Below are 7,131 nucleotides of genomic sequence, written 5' to 3' on the forward strand. Positions count from 1 at the left end.
GAAAAATGGGCATGTCTTCCACCAGTCAACACAGCAAAGCTGTAAGCAAGACTAAAGTGTTGTGTGCTGGTTCAATATTACAGTTAATATGCAAAACTAGCAGGCCACACCCCCTCTTTCTGAACCTAAAGCAACACCATAGCCCTCATCAGAAAGCAAACATGGTTTGCTTCTACTCTTCTTCTGCTTGACTTCAGGATGACTCTATTGCTCACACTTAAACCAAACTATTTGCTTTCACACACATTCTTTGTCTTACATATACATTATTCAGGTGCAGGTTCATCCAGCTGACCATATCCAAGAAGTGTGATGCTATCCCACTGACTGGAAAGGAAGATTGGATCTCTTCCCACTGCAGTCATCTCAAAAAATGAGCCAAGGTCACATAATTTCACAGTCTGTAAAAGTGACTCCCTCACTTATCACAAAAGTCTTTCTAGATTCAATCAAGTTTTGTCTGATGCTTCAGCACCTTGGATGAAAGCAACTGATGAAATATCACACTTTACAAACAACAATATGTGCAAAGTCTCTACAGGATAAAAGTAAGAACACCAGATTGCATAATTTCCACACCTCCAGAGGCAATTTTCCATTCCATACTTTTAAATGTAGTTCAAATGGGTATATGAGATGTTCAGTTTTAAAATAAAGTAGCAACCACATTTCAACACTGGGAAAAATTGCAGAGCAAACCAGAACTCCGTCCAGTCCATGTTCAGGAACATTTTCTCCACAACTTTCTGATAAGCTTCCCTAACTGATCAAGTGGATCACTTCAGTTTATGAAAAGCAGTTTCAGGATAATCTGAAATTCAAATGGAGAGTACTTCATCCCATAAGATTTCAAGCAGTCATTAAAGGACTAGTTGAAGAGGGGCACAGGATATTCCATGGCACCTGTATTTTACATTCCCTCCTCTCTTTCTAAAATCTGCTGTGTTCCTAGTTAGAAGTTAAACTGAGTGAACTCCCTGAACATCACAGCTATGGCATGAGATTATTTACAGCCTTGTCTTACAGTTTTTCCCTTTTTCATGTAAAAACAACTGTAAGCAAACTCCTTAACAACCTGACTTGTTACAGAACAACAGGTGCTACAGAAACAATGTTGTTTCAGCACAGCAGAAATAATGAGAGTGATTGTAACAAGGCTTTTGAGAAGGCACCTTAAAAGTAGTTTCATGAAAGGTTTAATTTCGAAGTTGACAGTGAACATTTGAGTTTACTTCATTATCCTCTTGGCTTTGGTCAACTGTACATTCTATAATTCTCATTCACGAGAGACAAAGGGGGACAGGACACTTCCAAAGTAATAATAATAGTAGGAATAATAATTTAACTAAGCTTGTCACACCCCTTCTGTACAGTTAAAGACTAAAAGATTATTTTTTTTCTTCAGCCTGAGCAAACAAGCTAGAACTCTGCCTACAAAATGATAAAAGTTTTTAATCTGGATTTTTCCAACTGTGCATCTAAACAAACACAAAAGGGATTGTTGTGGATGTTAAGAATACAAATACTGTAAAACACACTATTCTCTTGCAATATACCTGAATCCAAGTAATAGTCACCTGTACAAAAGGAAACATTGCCAGCTACTACTTCCCTGAACTGACTACAGACATTTCCACATGCCCAACCCCACCTACTCATAATGCCATATGGTAAACAAATACTACAGTATTTACTCAACAGAATAAATGAGTACATCTGACCAACAACCCTGATAATCTTACGGCTTCAGCCAGTATCTTTTCATGAAAAATAATAGAAAAAATTTTGCATTTCACTTCCTAACAGATCAGGTGAAAACATAAACAAACAAAAAAACCCTATGTGCCATCGAACTGACTTTCCTGAAAGAAAGAATACAGTACCAATGGGAACCATTCCCATACTCTAAAAGCATACAGAGAACCACTGAATCAGGTTTTTGTGACTTTGCTTTAAGTCATTTCAGGACTGATGATACAATGCAAATTATTTCCAAATCAACAAACTGATCTTTGTGAGTCAGACTCCAGCAAGAGTCGTCCCCCTTCTTTTGTTAGGAAACAAAGAATAAAAGGAATAGAGTAAGCTATATTTTTATCTCAGGCATAGCCATAAACTCTGAATGCTATGACTGGGATAGGAGCATTGTCTTGAATTCCAGCCCATGAGATGCCTGTTGAAACTTAGCAGCTTTTTGCACAGTGCATCCTATTTCTTAGCACAGGCTTTGCAGTGCACTAGACAAAGTTACAGTCACATTCACATGCATTCAGTGAGGCATTGCTTTAAAAAAAAAAAAAAGTCTTTGAATAGAGGCTCCAGGCACAGAGCCCAGTCTGCAAGGCCCATATCAATATAAAACATAATCCAAACTACAAAGAATTCACAATACAATTAAACACAGGCAGGCAGCATGTAGGAATTCATAAAGCTGCTACAAGCAACTTCTCTTGAGCACAGCCTGCTCAAGCAGAGCAAGTCTGGCTGTTTACAGGGTAAGCCGGCAATTATAAGAGCACTTTTAATAGTAGCAATGCAATTTTAATCAACCTCTCTCCCCATTACTCATACCTGCTCCTATGTCACCCTTGACTTCTGCTGGAACAACCATTTTTCTGGCTGCATAATGAAACAGATTGGGAAACAGACCCAGAACAGAGGAGCAAGCCTCACAGAGAAAGAAAGGGTAATTTTTAACCCAGACTGTTTCCTCAGTACTTCTTAGTACCAGCTTTCACCAATAATAGTCTAGCACAAAAGAAAAATGACACAAGAAGCACATGCAAAGAAAAGCATAATAGAATAGAAGGAATAATAGAAATGTTGGCGAAACTGCAACATCAGCCTAAGTAGGTACTACAAGTGGAGCGGAGATAAGGGTCAATGTTTGCTACTTTTACCTTGGCACAATGAAAAGGGGCAATATGAATACCATTGCTCCTAACAAATAAAATGATTCATAGAGTTTACTGACACCTGTATTTGCCTTCCTTGTGACATCTGTTCCTCTCTGCAGGTGTAAGCCAGAGTTTGCTTTGGGTCAGGGAGGCTTTACAGTTAGTTTTTTAGGAGATTTGTGTGCTACCTCAGGATTTTAAAACTAAATGCTACTGAAATTCAATTCCACACACTCACATCAAGAACCAAGAAAACACTTAAAGACACTTAAATCTGTAGTTCTATAAGCTGTGTATTCATCTCATATTACTCCATTCATGAACCACTTACAGGTGTTTTCTAGTCATCATTGTCAGTGATAAATTGCTGTGTGCAGCCACTATAAGCAGACAGAACAAAAATAACAAAAATACACACAGAAGAAAAAAGAGACATATTGACAGACATGTTGAAAGCATTTTACTTTGTGAATTCAATAAAAATAGAAAAAAACAAACAAATAAACTGACAAAAAACAACCAACTAGTCATTATTTCCATGTCAATGGTCAGCATTAAACACAGAAACCAAAGACATGTAAACACAAGAGACATCTGAATTATTCTGGTCCTATCATCAGTGTAAACTCATGTACTTAACTTTTTACTTTTTGGATTTCAACTAAATGTCACATACATAAAATAAAATTCTTAACTGCTACAACTTTAAAACTGCTTTAAAAAAAAGTACAGTCAGGTTTGACAAAATTGACTACTTGTTTTGTTAATTTCTATGTTCTAATAATCTCATATTTTTGACGAGTAAAAAGTTTTGTTTCCACCCTTCAGACTGCATCTGCCCTCTACATGTAGTACTCAGCCTCGGTACTGGTGAGATCCCTGGGCAAGCACATGGGACTTGCTCCCTAGCACTGTGCAACAAGGCAGAGTAATCGCTCAGCTTTCGGTGCAGCTTTCAAGCACAGACCAACTTCTCTTTAAGGACTCAGAAAGGCCTATCAAAACTGCTGTTTGAAGTTAACAATTCATAAACTGCAACAGAGAAAAGCATAACTAAATCTGCCATTTCTTGAATCTAGTGAGTACTTGGGCAATGAGAAACTGATAAAAACACTGCCCGTGTGTGTGCCACATGCTGTAACTTCATAAAGGAAACCAGAATAGTGAACAGTTGCAGTGAGGGACAGAGGAATAGTGAGGGGAACAAGTATTTCTTCCTTTCCAGCTACCCAGGCTCTGAGAAGCAGCTTGAAGTTTCAAACATTCATTAGCCTGAAGTGAATATGAGGGTTGGGCTACAACATTATTTGTATAAAATACGCTGTGCCACTGAAGATGTCAACATCCCATCTATTCGTATTTGCCTTTATACTATAGCTCTACTATCCATATTTAACAAGATGTCCTTGATCCACTTCAGACAAAACAACACAGTTGGTCTAAACCCATAACTGATAGCTAAACCATCTTATTTCAGCTGGAGTACATGAGGGAGCTCACACAAGCCTCCACCAGGAAAATTATGGGGCAGCAGCCTCTGACAGCCATGATGAGGCAGTCATCAGGAAGGGAAGATGCTGCATGAAGTGTGCCAAGTTAGATTCAGAACACAATAAACATGATTTCACAAGCAGCTAATGAAGATCCAGAAAGGGGTCCTGGCTCCCTTCCACCTTCTGCCCTTGAACACGGCACAGAGGTGATGCACTCCCACTTTCCTCACCCCACACATGCCTTCCATGCCCATCCCATGCACTGCTTGTGCTTCTGCCTCGCTCTGCATCTGCCCACACCTCCAGAAACTTGTGTGTTAGCCAACCAGATATGGGCAGGCCAGAGGAAGAGATAAGACAAGCATTAACCCAGACACACTCTGGGCAGAACCAGTTTCAAGAGGAAGAGCAGAAGTCCACAGTGGTGGGGGGGGGGGGGGGGGCAGGAAGTATTGCCAGTTTATTGCAGCAGAGAGAAACAAAGCAAGGATGGGCAGAGAGAGGCAAGGGGTGCACATTCAGCAAAAGCCATCAAGTCATGTCAGGATACAGAACCATCCCTGATTAGCTCTTTTACTGATATGCAACTAGTTGATAGCTATTTAATGGTATTTGGTAAGCTTCATAATGAGTGAAATCCTATTTGGTTTGTCTTACTTGACTAATGCTGTGGAATCTTTCCCAACACATTCCATGAATATTGCTTCCTGTACCAGAACCTGTCTTGCTTTACCAATAAATACTTAAGGAAAAAATCACACGTTATATTGAAATACCAAAAAGTTGCATTATTCCCAGTATTTTCAATAGAGGTTATGCCTAGGAAGAATTTCAGAGAATCATAGAATGGCCTGGGTTGGAAAGACCACCTAGTTCCAAACTCCTGCCATGGCCAGGGACAGCTTTCACTAGACCAGGTTGTTCAGAGCCTGCGTGTGTCCTGGGCAGCACCCCAAGTGTTGAGCAGCAGAATAAATCAGGCAGCATGCTGTTCCCAGGCTGCTCCCAACAACCAGAAAAACTTGTTGAAACTTCACCCACATGTCTGTGTTCAGTACAGACCTACACATGGGTTTGGGAAGAACTGAATTACAATGAAGTAAGGAAGAGAGTATCCATATATGACTGTAAGTTTTCTGGCTTCTCTGAACAGCTTTTATTAACATACCTTGACTTCTTATTCAAGCAAAGAAAAAAAAATCAGTAAGGCCTGGTTTGCAGCCTCACTATGACTTTCCAAGCATCACACTATTCTGTCTTGGTGACAGCAACACCCAAGACCCAACCAAAATTTCAATTCAAAATGTATTTACAGATTAAGTATCCACAAACTCATAACTCTATAACAATATATATGACACCTAGAGTTGTAAAGGACAAGTCTGCTCCAATGTAGCCTCATCAATCCCCCCCAAGCCAGCACTAACCTGCCTCCTGGCTCTTGGCCTCACTGGCGATGTGGCCAGTCCTTAAGGACGGACCTTCCCACATGGCAGCAAAGGTCTCCAAGAGAAGGAAGGCAGCAAGCCAGCCAGCCAGCCTTCCAGCTTGCCAGACAACCCCTGGCTAGACATCACCCCTCCAGCCCTACATTCTAATATCAGCATCTTAAGCACATGGGCCACACCTCTTCCCTGACTGTCTCCAGCCTTCACCCCTGAACAGAAAGAAACCTCAGTTTCTTGATGCGTGGGACCACTCTTTGGGAGCAAAAGGTGCGGGAAGAAAAGAGCATTTTTCAACAGGAAGGTCTCTGATGCAGTGGGGCCATGCACATGCCACGATGTAACTTGTTCTTCACGGCAGGAAGGTGAGCTCTGTTCATGTGAGACATAGCCAGAGGCCCTCCAGAGACAGGCACCGGGAGGTGTGGGGCACAGCCAGAGGGTTTGGAGGAACAAGTACTGCTGAGCACCAGACACAGACAAAGGGTTTAGGGGCACAGACACGGTGCGATGTAGGGCGCAGACAGAAAGCCTGGAGGCCAAGCACTGCAGGGTGAAGTACATTCAATGGGGTTGGAGTAGGAAGCACCACAGGGCACTGCCTGAGAGACTGGAAGTATAGTACAGGAGGGTGCAGACAGGGAGAGGGACCAGGGATGCAGGTGCAGCCAGAGGACGAAGTGGGGAGGAAAAAAAAACTCAGCCCGACACAGCCAGGGATTTGCGGAAGAGAAAAGAGGTATGCGGGAGCAACCGGGGAGTTTGAAAGGAAGGTGGGGAGGAGGCAGCCCGCGACCCATCCCGTCCCGCCCAGCCCTGCACGCCGCCGCGCGGGACAGACCCTGCGGAAGAACGCCGCAGCTCCTCTTCCCAAGATCCCCGCGCTGCTCCGGCCCCCCGCTCCCGCCGGACCCACCGCCGTGCCAACCGCGCGCCCCACCTGCACCCGCTCCGCCGGGCACCGACTGCGCGGCGGCACCGCGCGGCCCGCCGAGGGACGGGGGGGGCGGGCCGGACCGCCCTCCGAACCGCCCTCCGCACCGCCCCGGACCGCCCTCCGAGCCGCCCCGGACCGCTCTGGACCGCCCCACGAACGGTCCGCACCGCCCCGGACCGCCCGCAGCGCCTCCGGCGTCCCTCTGGACCGGGGGTCAGGGCTAAGAGTTAGGAACCTCCGTAAGCGAGTGCAGAGGAGGCCGCAAGGGCCATCGGGGAGTTGGAACACCTCCCCTGTGAGCAAAAGCAGAGGGAGCTGGGGTTGTTCGGGCTGAAGTCTTCAAGGATATCTTATAGTAA

The 7,131-nt window shown here is 43.9% G+C and overlaps 1 protein-coding gene across 2 annotated transcripts in view; it reads right to left on the bottom strand.

The window, feature by feature from the left end:
• ELOVL7 (ELOVL fatty acid elongase 7) overlaps positions 1-6,833 on the bottom strand; it is a 32,101-nt gene extending 25,268 nt beyond the window's left edge. Inside the window, exon 1 of one of the 2 annotated variants that reach the window (XM_033086233.2) lies at positions 6,776-6,833. The gene's annotated coding sequence lies outside the window, so the exon portion shown is untranslated. The other variant, XM_033086232.2, reaches the window with a different exon arrangement.
• Positions 6,834-7,131: the final 298 nt, after the last annotated feature.

The sequence above is a fragment of the Catharus ustulatus genome, chromosome Z, assembly GCF_009819885.2.
Source record: "Catharus ustulatus isolate bCatUst1 chromosome Z, bCatUst1.pri.v2, whole genome shotgun sequence".
Classification (NCBI taxonomy): Eukaryota; Metazoa; Chordata; class Aves; order Passeriformes; family Turdidae; genus Catharus; species Catharus ustulatus.